The following is a 14,855-nucleotide window of genomic DNA, read 5'->3' as shown; positions in this document are numbered from 1 at the left end:
AAACGGCGGGCTGAATTCAACATGTAACATATTCCTTAAAGTAATTATTGATAGACTATATATGTAAGTAATTAATGCATGCAATTTGAGATGCGTTTATGCGGTTGTATATAAATAATTGATTATTAATAGTTTTTCTCGCAGAGGCAAGTGTTAAAGTGTCTTAAAGAGTAGAATTGTTTTACTAACACGACACAACAAAACTTTCTGACCATTTCAGTATACATATCTCTTATATTACGTTGATTTTGGCTTCCTTAATGCATTTTCTTCCCTCAACTAAGTGGGCATTTATACAATCTAAAAAAAAAAAAGTAACTGCGTAGTACAGGTGTTAAGTGACTTTGAAAAAAAGGGAAATAGCAGAGAGACAATAAAACGCAAGCGAGTTTGACTCTACTTGTTTTAAGTGGGAATTTGCAGGCTAGGCTGCGAGGACCGCGTGCCTGGCTGAGACCTGCGATTCCATAAAGGGACTGGATCCCCTGGGCACTGGAAATCGACACCGTACTACCCGGCAGTGGAAGTGTGCATGTTCGGGGGAGACCAGGAGATACGGACGGTGGCGGCGAAGATGATCCGTTTGGTAGCGCAGGGGAGAGCAAGGTCTGGGGGAGATGTCAGGCCCTCTGTACACGGGGGTAGGCGCTTTAGCAGACCGAAGTGACGAGGTAATATCGTCAAGTGCGGATCCCGAAAATACATACATGCATACATACATACATACATACATACATACATACATACATACATACATACATACATACATACATACACACACGCACACACACATACATACATACATACATATATATATATATATATATATATATATATATATATATATATATATATAATATATATATATATATATATGATGTAATATATATATATATATATATAATATATATATATATATATATATATAATATATATATATATGATGTTACACAGTGTGTGTGTGTGTGTGTGTGTGTGTGTGTGTGTGTGTGTGTGTGTGTGTGTGTGTGTGTGTGTGTGTGTGTGTGTGTGTGTGTGTGTGTGTGTGTGTGTGTTAGTGGATATATTTATTGAGAGTGATAGAGTGCTCCTCCAGTGAAGATTCAAAAACACATTTACTAAAAAAAGTGTTATAACATACCCCATTATATTCTGTCTTTCCTCCATTAATGCCTATTTGTTTTATTCCTTCCTTTCCGTGATTTTGTTGACCAGATTTTAATACATTTGCGTTCGTTGTCGTCCTGTTTTGTTGACACAGAACAGCTGATCGAAAGCCATGTAGTGAGACACTAATTTTTGAGTTGGATTAAAGCCTTTTAATGTATGTACTTCGCATGACGCCAAATTTTCTTGGATTCAGAGTTCCTGAAAGTCTAGAGTCTGACAGAAAAGTGACATTATTAATTGTTCTGCAAGGAGGGAGTTCCAGCAAGTTAATTCAAAACCACGTCATGAATGAACACAGTGTTTTGTGTGTAAGTTCATGTTTATTATAGCAGTTTACATTCCGAATCTTACACTTACTCTGTAAAGGAAATAAACGTTCATTTGTCCACAATACGGTATTCAAAAAACTTTAATATGTAAAGCAAAGCGCGTCCCCCACTGGCCTCGCGCCTTTGGCGTTTTGACAAAGAACAACAATTATTCATGAATACCCCAAAGAAAAAGAGGGCAGAAGTCCTTGGGCGATTTATTATCAGTTAAGGAAGTGATCGAAACTGCATTTAACTGGATATTCATCAGCGTTTTCCATAGCATGGAGGCCACGGTTATCACTCGACAAATTGCTATTTGTTAGCCTTTAATTTGCAGGCCAATCATTACAGATACATGATTATTTAGATTGGACACAGTCACAATTATAAGGAAAACTCCTATTTTGAAAGCAGTTTTTTCTATTTAAACAATTACAAGTGAAGTTTGTGTGCTGATCATTATATATATATATATATAATATATATATATATATATATATATAATATATATGTATAATATAATTATATGATATATTAATATAATATGCATATAGTATTATTATATATATATATATATATATATATATATATATATATATATATATATATATACTATATATATATAGTTTATATATATGATATAATATATATATATATATATGCTATATATATATAATATATTATATATATATATATATATAATATATATAATATAATATATATATATAGATATAATATATATATATATATTATATATATATAATATATATATATATATATATACATGTATATATAGTGTGTGTGTTCGTGTGTGTATATATGTATATATATTGATATATATACATAGATATATATGTACATATGTATATATATTGGTATATATATTTGTCTGTCTATCTATCTTTCTTTTTATCTATCTATCTATCTCTCTCTCTCTCTCTCTCTCTCTCTCTCTCTCTCTCTCTCTCTCTCTCTCTCTTCTCTCTCTCTCTCTCTCTATATTTTTATATTAGTATATATATATATAATATATATATGTATATATATATATATATATATTATAATATATATATATATATATATATATATATACATATATATATATATATATATATATATATATATATATATTTTTGTTATATGTATATGTGTATATTTATATATGTTTATTTGTGTGTGTAAATTTTTGAAAATTAATTTTTAAATTTTAAAATTTTATATTATTAAGTATGTATTTTATTTTTAAATTTTCTATATTATAAAAAAAAAATTTGTGTGCATATTATAATTATATATATATATATAATATATTATATATATATATATATATATATATATTATATTTGAAATTTTTATTTCATGTTCTACACAAAACACACCCACCCACACACACACACACCACACACCACACACCCCCCCAAACACACACACACACACACACACCCCAACAAAGCACGAACACGCACCGCCATGCTGCACATAAATACAACAAGAATAAAACTGATAAAATGACACACCAATACCCCCTATATATAAATTGTCATAAAAAGAGTATTGGATTTGCACTGTGATATCCGGGGTTTTTGCTCAAGCATATAGTTTTTATTATTAAAAAAATACTACTAAAATTTTGGGTTTGATTCTATTAAATAAGACAAAATAAAAAAGGGGAATGAAAATGTTGGATCTTGGGGAACCCTGTAAAATATTTTTAAACAGCATGAGGTCGAATGTGGTCACCAGTGTACAAAGTGAATGAGTGTCTGACTATCCCAAAATCACGTAAATGGGGAGAATCCAACCTTTTACTCACCCATACAATCTTCATTTTCAACTGGATTTTTATCAAAAATCGGTGTACTGAGGAGGTACAATTCGATATGGCATTTAAAAGAAAAAAAGGGGTATCTCCCTCTTTCACTTCTTTTGTTTTAAAATTTTAGCATGTGTTGATAGCTGTGATAAAGTTCCCAACACTTTATATTCACTATGTTTTCTTATTTATGAATTTACACATATATATACAAAATTTGGAATTTCTGGTAAATTTTTTTATTTGCTGTACTGATGTGGGATCATGGATCTGGGTCGATTCACACTTTTTTGTACCTTTTTTTTCTGGTTTATAAAAATTTTTAACATATTATTGTCATTATTAATATTCAAATTTTTTATCAGCATTATTGATTTTTACTTTCATTCACACCACTGTTTTTTAAAGAATGGGTGCTTACATGGAACACGGGGTTAGGTATGGGAGTTCCCACAACACATTGAATTTTTCCTTACCGTCAAGGGAAAAAATTTGAAGATTCATGAAGGAATGACCTTAAACTAAAAGAAGTCATCAAGGATTTGAGGAAATGTGCAATTTATATCAGCAGAAAAATGAGGAAATACATGTAAAGTCCAAATTTAAGAAAAATCAACAATCTAAAGGGAAACAGTTTTCAAAATGGCTCAATGTTTTTGATTGTGAAGGGGAAGATCCATTGCTCTTGAAAGCCTTTCCTTTTGAGGTCTCTAGGGACTGCTCTCACCAGACCAACTTCCTAAAAAAAGGCAGTGTAGAATTGCACAAAAGGCCAGGCAAAGAGAAAATTTTTTATTTTTGGAGATCGTAAAAAGAAAATTCCTGCAAGATGCTTTTTAGTTCAATTTAATACATACAAAGAAAAGCCCATGTTGTGTGTTTGCAAAAAAGGGGTTCCTCGAATTATCACTTGGGGGAACATGTGAGAACCATAAAAAAAAGAAGCCTTATCCTGTGATTATTTCTAAAAACCCTTTCAGGGTTTAGAAACAATCTTGTGAAACACTGAGATGCATACAAAGGGAAAACCTTTGTTGTGATTTCAAAGACTTTCTCTAGAAAGCTCTCTGGGGGAACTGTGAGAGTACATACAAAAGAAAGCCTTTTGTTGGCGAATGTATGAACAATTCTCTGGAAAAAAAACCTAATGAGCCTTGGAGTGCACATCATTGCCTGAAAAGTTGGAAAGATAAAAGGCATTCCCCTTGAATATAAATTTTTTTGAATTTATACTTATTTTATATTTTCGATATCAGGTTGATATCTTTGTCTGAGTTAAAAATTTTAAAATTTAGTTGCTTAAAAAACAAGTTCTTTTCAGTTTTTCACTCCCCCCCCAAAAAAAAAATTATAATATGTTAAAAGTTATTTTAAATTTTAAAATTTTTTGAAATGCATTCAAAACTGGGGTATAGAAGAACAATTTAAATCTCTGTTTTTTAACGGGAACCCAATAAATTAATGGGAAGGGCTTTCTGGGTAAAGCAACAAGTTTTGGGTGTAGATGCTGATTCGGTCATTTTACTCACAAATATTTTATACTATTTTCTTCTAGAAAAGGGGGTAATGTCATTTTTATTTTAAAAGAACTTTTTTTTTTAAATTCTATATATTAGTATAAGTCTAAAATTAATTTCTTTTTTATTTTTACAGTTGTTATTTCTACCCCTACATATTTATTTATTTATATTTTTTTTTTTTTTTATTTTTTTTTAAATATACAGCATCTTCATGCTTTTTTTTATGTCTTTTGACAACCTTAATTAATTGAAATTAAAAAATTTTACAAACATATTAAAACCATTAATCCCATGTTCTTGTCATTTTAAGAAAGTGCTCAACAACTTGAATATATTCCTAACATGATAAATTTTCCTTAAAAGTTCAATACATTTTTATTTAAAATTCCCCCCTTATATTACATCACTTTCCAAACCAACTATGTTTCTACAATTATTCCATTAGGTTACATAATAATCTTTTTTTTAGAATCATGTTTATATTCCCTATCATTGACTTTATATAAAAGGAACAAAAATTCAAACTTAATTTTATTGATAACCTCCCCACCATCATGACAAAAATGGAAAATATTTTGCACTCCAAACCAAACTTTTTCTGCTAATACTTTCACAAGTGTTTCGGAAACTGAAAGGGTCGCGTAAAAGTCTCCCACAGTGGTTGGTGAAAGGCTGTTATCAACCAAGGCCCTTTCCCGAACATTGTTTCTCATAGTCTTCTCTGTGGAAAATGTCCCCTTTATTACTCGACCATCCCCCAATTTTAAATGGGTGTCCAGCCGCACAGAAGAAAAAATAAAAGTATTTCAAAAAAAAAGTAAAAAATATGATGTGCATGTAGGATTTAAAATATTTTTTTTCTATTTTATGCAAAACATTGGGAAATTTTAATACAATAATAAATGAAAGTGCATTTTTTTGAAGCAATACAACCAAAAACCCCCCAACGGAAAGCATAAGACCGAAATTTTTTCCTGTCCTTGTGGGCCCCTGATAGTTTTTTTCCGATCATGGGGAAGGGGTTAAAAAAAGTGGGACAATCTGCTCTACACAACAGAAAAAAGGGGAACTTGATGAAAATTACCATAAGAGTTGAAGTTTCTATGTTGTGGCCTTCCTTTACATCACAGATTTTACTAAACAAAGGTGACCCTCATATCTAAATAACTTAAAAAATAAAAATCCAAACACTGATTTAAACTTTGATCTCTGGGGGTACTTTCGTGGACATTTTCTGCCCCTCCCCTTCCATTTTTTTTTTTTTTTTTAAGACTGAAGTATTACGACTTGGTTCTGAAGACGGTTAGGCTGTGTTCAGACTCCACGTCCAACTCAACAAACATCTTGTAACCTGGCCTTTTGGCTTGTTTGATGTGAAGCCTTTATCCCCAATCCTCCAGCAAGGACCCAGGCAAGGGGGGATGCCCAATAAAATTTTGTTGTTCTGTAATTGGGGATGAAAAAAATATACAATGGTTTGTTGACTATTGCCCCCAGAAGGAGTTTTTACGCCTTTCTGAGGCTATGTTTATTTGAATGTATAAACATGGCAAAACCCCAATTCATTTTAACTGTTTAAAAATAAAAAAATTGTTTTTCCCTGACATTTCCCTAGTAGCAATATTTTGCATTTAAACCCCGGGTATTCTTTTGTGATGTCCATCTCCCACATAGCGTACATCCTGCCCCCGCTTTAACCAAAAGCCCAAACCCCTCGTTTTTTCCCTTACCGTCCTTTCTTCCCCCCCCCCGGCCTTTTGACAACTCTGGAAACGGACATTTCTTTTTCCTCAAGGCATAATACCCCCTTTTGATCAAATACCCCTTTGTCCTTTAAACCGTTTTCCCCCTTCCATAAAATCCTATTCTATCCCATTTACTTTTTTTTTTTACCCCCTTTTCATAAGTACATTCTTAGGGTCTTATATGACCCTTGAAATAAAAACACTTTTTTTTTTCATAAAACCCTTTGAGACCCTTTCCCCCAATCCTTTCCATAGAAAATATAAAATTCTGATGTTTTGCATATTTATTTGTTTACATTTTTAACCATTCATATATATACATATATATATATATAATATTATATAATATATAATAATATATATATATATAAATTTATATATACAATATTATACACATAATAATAATATATATATTATTAAAAATATATATTTTTAAAAATATATATACATTACTAACAATACATACCACACACAAAACCACCCCCCCCACAACACACACACCACACCCCAAAAACACAATTATATATATATAATATATATTTATAATATTATATTATTACAACAAAACCCCACACACACACACACACCACACACACACATATATAATATATATATATTATATAAAATTATATTATATTTTGATATACATTATATATACATATAAAGTAGTATCCTTTTAAATTATATATTTTGTATAATATGTTCCGCCGACCGCCTCGTCCTCTCTGCCACCAACCCAAAACGGCTGGCAACGGCGTGCTATCCACGGGTCGTGAAAAAACTGAACGCCCGGGCACGAGCCCACAGCGCCCCCAACACCGGGGGAAACCCCTGGGAGGGCGGGGCAAAAATAAACCAAAATACAGTCTTTCCAATTTCACAATTTTTTAAACCCCAACATTTTTCAAGGCACAAACGGGGGCCACTGTCCCCCTCGCGTCACATCGAAACCAAAAAGTTTTCAGGTAAAACGCCCAGGTCTTTTCAAGGAGAAAACCCCCACGCGCCCTTAGCTTTTTCCCCCCCCCCTACAGCAGCGACCCGGTCCCTTCTGTTAAACATGGGGTTCCTTTTTTTAAAATTTAACACATTTTTTCCAAAAAACAAGACCCACTGCTAGTATCCCCCCCACAAGAGACACCCGTCGCTCTGCTACCAAAACCTTAAAGAAAATTCCAGAAAATTTCAAAAAATTATCCTGGGGCCAAAATTCATAAAAACAAAAGTCCCCGTTGAAAACAGTTCTCAGAAACCAAAATCTTTAAACCCGCCCTATTTCCCCCTCTTGCTGGGGCGCTCTAGGTTGGGCGGCGGGTAGTTTTTTCAGGGGCCCAAAGGGGGTATCTCCTGCCCCAAACCCCGGTCCCATTGAGTCCTGGATCGCCCCCCCCCAAAATCCGCCCACCGGGTCGCCCTCCCCCTCTCCCCACTTGGGCCAAAAACCCCCACTTTTTTCACCATGGCCCGGGGTTTTTCGCCCATGGTCGCCACACCTTTTGCCCCCCAAAAGGGCCCGGCCCCCACCCCCTCCGCCCCCGACGACTCTTCTGGAGCTCCCCCTTTCCTCAAAAGTGCCAGCTTTCACCACTGGCCCCCTTCTGGCCCCTTATTGGAGAATTGCTACCAACACTGAACTAACCCCTTCCCGGGCCCCACGGTTCTGCCCAACCGCTACCCATGACCCCAGCTGCGGGTTTTTTGGATCTCCCACGGGGCCCTTTCCTACCCACCATCACTCTTGTATCGACACCGGGGATTCTAGACTCTGTCCGGGGGGCAAGGTGCATCGCTCAGCCGAAACTCCTCTCCCAAAAAACCAACCCTGGAAGCAAGGGCACATCTTCACCGTGCACCCCCCAGCTCCGCCCAAGGGTCGACCAAACGCTTTTACTCTGCGTCGGGTAGTCAAGGCCCAGAACCCCTGCTCGCCCAAAGGGGCCACATACCCGCAGCCGCTGCACCCGTCCGGCCCTGCCAATAACGACCTTACTGGCCCCCCCTTGACTCACACTGTCCCGGACCCAACAGCTCTGTGGTGCGTCTGGAAGTTTTGCATATGCCAAACCAATCACCCGACTGGGTCTTCTAAGCCCCAGTGTCCATGCAGGGGGCATGGCTTCCCCCCCATCTACTGACCTCCACCTGCAATCGTGCTGGTTCAGGGCGCTTCCCAAGTCGGGGCCCGGGAAACCGGGGGAGGGCTGGGGTTTCACCCCCTTCCCCAGCCTGTCCGAGTTTTCCCCCCCTTTAAACCCTTCCTTCCCTTAGGACAATTTCACTTGGTTTGGTGACCTACCTGCCACACCCCTTGCAGTCTGCTGGAAGGCTCAAATCCCCCGGGTTGAGAGGACTGTTCTCCGCTCCTTCCACACCGACTACCTGTGCCCTTCCTACCGCACCCCAACAACCCTTGGAAAAATGCTCGGGCTCACCTTCCTCAGGCTCCTTCTCCATTTTTAGCCTTCCCGGCCCGGAGGAAACGGCGGGGCTGGCACTGGCCTTAGACCCGGTTGCCTTCGGGAAGGCCCTCGAACCCCAAAGGGCCCCCTCCCAGCGCCCCCCGCGGGGTCCTCAGGGGTGCCTGCTTGACGAGATTTCGCTGCTGGTCCTGAAAAAGCGTCAAAAAAGAAATCGCGGGCCAGGACCCCAACATCCTTCCGCAGCCCAGGGTCGCCTCCTTCCCCAGCGCCTCCAACCCGCCAGCTGGCACGTGTCTCGCCACGCTCGCGGCCCCGTTTTCTTCAAGGGGGCCCGATTCCTCGGCCTGGTGGTGGGGCCCGAAACGGGCTTTTTCAAAGCCTCTGCCACGCTGGTGTAGAGCCTGTGCCCTCTGTGCCTGCGTTCTGCCCTTTGTGCCATTTTTTTCCCTCATCCCGGCCACAGGGCAGTGACGGTCCATCGGCTCAGCTTTCCCTCACTCGTGCCTGTTTCAGTCATACCTCCTCCCCTATGGCTGCCACCATCTTTGGACCACATGAAAATCGGGGCCTCACTGATCAATATCCAAATCCCCCCTCCTGACCCATTTGTTACGCCGACCCCCGTCTCTCTCGCCACCAAAAACCAAAAGGAGGGGGCAGACGCTGTTATATACAGGGTTTTGAACACTGAACACCCAAGAGGCAACCCAGCACCACAGCGTCCCAGAAACCAGAAGGGAACGCCACGGGGGGAGGAGGGCCGAAAAAAAACACAAAATGACATCTTTTTCCCTTTATTTACAAAATTATTTTACCCGACACTTTTTTTATAGGGACAAACAGGGAGAAAAAACATGTCACACTGCAATCGCTTATAACGGGAACACAAAGTTTATCAAATCACAACGGGACCACGGTCTTCACAGGCACACCAACTGCGTCTCTCTTGGGTTGTTTCCCCGCTTTCCCCCCCCGCTCACACCGTTGCGTCATGTTTGCCCGGGCCCCCTTTATGTTAAACATGCCCCCGGTCATCCTTTCATTTACACTGTTTTCCACAAAAACAAAAACCCCTGGCGTGCTTATATACATATTTATATGTTTTTATGTATATGTAGAAAAAGATAGATGATAGTAGATATTTATATATTTATGTAAAATATACATATCAATATTAAAATATTATATATTAATATTTTATATATATTAAATATAATTTAATTTTTTGTGGTGTGGGTGTGTTGTTTTTGGGTTTGTGTGTGTGTTGGTACTAATGTTATAATAATATATATATTATTTTATTTTATATTTTATATTATTATAATTTTTAAAATTTTACCATTTTTTGTATGTTTATATACATCATTATATTATTATATAATATATATATTTATATTATATATTTTAAACATATATTACATATAAAGTACATATAATATATATATAATATATTATATATATATATATTATATTATACACACATATATATATATTTTTATAATTTATATATAATATAATATATTTTATAATTTAAAAATATAATATATATATATAAACACCCTTTTTCAACACCCTTTTGGCTGGATAATGGCAAGCTCACCAAAGTCTGTGGGCAACCTAGGCAATTCAAGGTCTCGACCTTATTTTGCCGACGATGTTGCCATCTTATCAGTTCTTGGGGTCACTGGGGGCGGCTCTTGATGCTTTAGCAAGAGGTGAAGCCCTTTGGGCCCATAGGTCTTTGAACCAAGACCAAGATTAGGCTTTGGGGCCTTTAGGGGAAACCCCTTCAGTCGATCCTCTTGCGGAGGACGTTAATTACAGAGATTTTTACATACCTTGGTACGAGTCCTATCTCTGGGTTGTCAGACCAAAAGTCATAGCGATTGGTCTGGCAAAAGGAGCCATGAAATCGATAACAAACGTTTGGAGGTGTCGGTACCTATAGAAAGGGCCAAGCTGCGTTCTTCAAGGTTTATACTGCCTTTTTTTTCTTTATGGAAGCGAAAACCCGGACCTACCGTGTCTTGGAGTCCGCCTTGTGCTTTTGTAAAAAATCCCTTCCCAGATCAGGGGTACACTTCAACCACGTTCCAACCGGGGTTACACCGTGAGACTGGCATGGGCTGTTACTTGCATAATCCGGGATGCTATCTCGGCTATATGGCCCCTACTTGTTCCCCCCCTGTGGGCGACCCTGCCCCCTCGGTAGTCTCTCGCGAACAACCCCAGGTGGAGGGAAAACCCTTTGGGGCGACCCAGGAGTCATGGCATGGGCAGCTCGGGAAACCCGTCGGAGGAAATTTGAGATGGGCCGGGGCCTGCCCGGAACTCGCCTCGAGGGTCCTCGTGGCTGGAAGGGAAAGGGGGGATGCGGCCACCCCCCCCCTCGGCGTCGCCTCTTGATGATGATATGGGATTATACACATATATTTTTATATATATATAAAACATATTGTATATTTTAAATTTATATATATATTATTAATTTGTATATATTTCATATATATTATATATATTTTATATATATATATATATTTATATAATTGTGTGTTTGTGGTGTGTGTGTGTGTGTGTGTTTTTGGTGTGTGTGTTGTGGTAGTGTGTTGTGTGTGTATGTGTGTGTATATTAACATATATACCATTTATGTATATTTAATATATATATATATATATATATTTTATATATATTTAAAAATAAATATATATATATTATAATATATTTACCACACACACCACACACACACCCCCATACCACACACACACACATTATGTAATGACAATCTATCTATTGAGGGTAAGAGTCCCTGCAGTGAATTTTTTATAAAGCTTCCCCATTTCTACGATTTTTCCTCTGGAAATGTCATAAAAGGATAAATCCCAAATTCCTAAAAGGAACTATACTGGAAAAACCTGAAAATCTTTTTACAAAAAAAGAATAATCAACATTATAATAAAAATTAATCAAAACAAATCAATTAAAAAAGAAGAAAAACTCCCAAAAACAAAAAAGACCAAAAAAACACGATCCAGGGAAAATACCATAAGAATCTAAAAAACCCTTTTAAAAGATAATAATAATAACTGAAGTCTTTTAATGTTTGCGCCAAATTTTCTTTATTCCCGAGGTCTTGAGAGTCTGGTCTGTAAAAACACTAGACTGAAGAAAATGACCCAAAAAATTTGCTGTGCCACCCTTTTATACCTCCTTGGTTTTTCACTACTTCTTTGTATACCTCATTTAAATTTTCTTTAGGGTGGTAAGACAAATTTGTACTTTAAAAAATTTTTTTTTTTTTTTTTGAAAGACGATATTTTTTTTCAAAAAAAATCTTTATTTTCTATTTTTTTTATCAGTGCTATATATTTTTATTTTCATTAAGATAAGGAAAAAATTTAAAATATGCGAGTTTCCCTTCAAAATTTAGTTTTCTTTGTTTCCCCTATAATGCTTTTCTTTAAAATTTAAAGGGGACACAGTTATTTTTCATGTTGCTTTTTATATTAAGGTTCTATAAAGGATTTTTTAAAGAAGAAACCATATGTATTAATTTTGTTTCTGGGAAATTCCATTTTTAAAGGGATTTCCTGTATGGGGTAAAAAAACCACATCTTGTAAAATTTTGTGACCTGATAATTTAAAATGGGTTTAAAAATAATAGATGTTAAAATGTTAAGATATCATAAAAGCTGATATTATCCATAACCAAAAGAGAGAGAACCGAAACAAGTGCCTGGTAAATGTCCGAAATACCCGAAGTAAGAAAGAACATTCAGCTGTACTAATATCAATAATAAAATTATAAAATACTATAGATCTAATTACAGAACAATAACAAATAATCATCTGAGAACAAAGTGAAAAACCATGGTAAATTGAATATCTTCTTCACAGCTAGTGGCTGACATTGGCACTTGGATACCATTCAGTCTCTCCCTTATTATTGAGGATTTAAAACCCATTCAAGGAGCGTTCTTTAAATTTATAATAGAATAATGCAAAAATGAGGGTTTCATAAAAATATATAATTGTATAAATATAAAACTACTCAGATCGTATATAATGGCATGAATATACACAATTTGTTTGTCAAAAGTAGTTTTTGTTCTTACAAGAAATCAGATATATTGAATCTTTTATTGTTTTATCATTCCTAAAATAGAACAACTGTTTCTTTTTTTATGAATGTTTTTTGTTGTCGTTGTTGTTTTGTTTGCTTCTTGAGATGTCTTTGGAGAGATCCACCAGATGTAAAGCAGATGCCATCCTTAGGAATCCTCTGAAATGATACTGTGAAGATATGAAAAATTTGAGAAAAGTCTGTACAGACTAAGGATTCAAGAAGGAAGACATAAGAGAAGGACAGTTTATACTACACACCTTATAGGAGAAGTGGACATCTGTGTCAATTAAGGCTTTTAGTTGTAAAAGTTTAATGATTTATAATTCAATATATCAAGAAATGTAAGATTATCAATTGTTTGATATTACCCTTCTCTCAGTGACCTCTAAGACTGAAATTAAATTATCAGTAACCCTCTTATGATTATTGTAATTTTATGGTGTGGGTTCATCAAGAGTATGACTCAGGTAATGATACAGGAGAGCTCACACTTGATGTTAATTAATAGTGCCCCCTCTAGATAAAGCCCGAGTGGATTTCCTAGTAGGAAGGGAAATAGTGGCTTTGACCGCAGAGAGAAGGAGAGGGCGCAATACTGGTCTGATAGAAAGTGACATCAAAATGCGCGAATTTTCGAGCAAGAAATGAGTTAACTCAAGACAACCTCATAAATGAACGCCACATTTGCCTAAGTCCTGGATCTTGGTCTTGGTCAAGAAGACCTCTAGCCCCTGCTTCATTGCTAAATGCATCAAAAGCTGCCACTAGGGTTTCCAGAGACTCAGAAAGGATAGCAACATCAGCAAAGTCAAGGTCTGTAACCTTGATATTGGCTAGAGTTGCTTTGCAGTGACTTTGGACAGTAGTTCTACCCAGTATTCAGTCTATGCAAGTGTTGAAAAGTGTTGGTGCAAAAACAAGGCCTTGCCTCACTCCTGAACTAACAAGGAAGAAGCCCCCACCACACATTACAGCACTTTCAGCACAGTATACAGGCTTGCTATTAATGCAATAATCCTTGTTGGAATTCCTCTCAGTCTCAGGTTCTCCCAGACGGATTTGCAATGCATCATATCAAACACCTTCTTGAGGTTAATGTAAACTGCAAGCAGCCTATGCCCGAACTCAAGGCGCTCTACAATGACTGAAAGCACCAGGATACGATCTATTGTGGAATTTCCAGTAGTGAATCCAGATTGCTCTGGCCGCTGGTGCCTCAGCAGGTGGTCTCTAATACGTCTCAACAGGATGTGAGCGAGAACCTTGACCGGTATACTGAGCAGTGTAATGCCTCAATGATTACTGGAGTCCCACTGATCCCCTTTCCCCTTCCAGAGAGGGATGACCCACAGCAAGTCAGGGGGAATGTTACAAGTCTGCCAGATGGCAGACAGGACAGCATGCAAAGCTCCTTGCCTTAGGCTCCCCACCAGCCTTTAACAGTTTAGCTGTATGCCACAGATACCTGCTGCTTTACCACTCTTCAGTTTGGAGATCGCCCCCTGACTTCAGTCAAGTGGATCCTCACTGATGGTGGGTCTGGGAAAGGAATCTCGACACTACCCCATCCAAGTAATTGTTGGTGGTCACCTGGTACAATGCTCAAAATACTCAGCCAAGCACCCGCACCCCAACAGGATCTGGGATTACCTGGCCATTTGCGAGTGAACTGCAGTCGTCTTAAGGAAGGCTGGTTCTACGAACGCTCAAAATTTTCTCAAAGCCCCAATGCAACCTGCACCTAGGAACGAT

The 14,855-nt window shown here is 37.1% G+C and overlaps 1 protein-coding gene across 2 annotated transcripts in view; it reads left to right on the top strand.

The window, feature by feature from the left end:
• Positions 1 to 1,247: 1,247 nt before the first annotated feature.
• Positions 1,248 to 14,855, top strand: part of LOC119597852 (gastrula zinc finger protein XlCGF8.2DB-like) — an 80,286-nt gene continuing 66,678 nt past the window's right edge. Inside the window, exon 1 of one of the 2 annotated variants that reach the window (XM_037947507.1) lies at positions 1,248 to 1,284. The gene's annotated coding sequence lies outside the window, so the exon portion shown is untranslated. Of the gene's footprint in view, positions 1,452 to 14,855 lie in introns of both variants that reach the window. The other variant, XM_037947506.1, reaches the window with a different exon arrangement.

This window comes from Penaeus monodon, chromosome 40 (assembly GCF_015228065.2).
Source record: "Penaeus monodon isolate SGIC_2016 chromosome 40, NSTDA_Pmon_1, whole genome shotgun sequence".
Classification (NCBI taxonomy): Eukaryota; Metazoa; Arthropoda; class Malacostraca; order Decapoda; family Penaeidae; genus Penaeus; species Penaeus monodon.
This window is presented reverse-complemented; position numbering and strand designations above follow the sequence as displayed.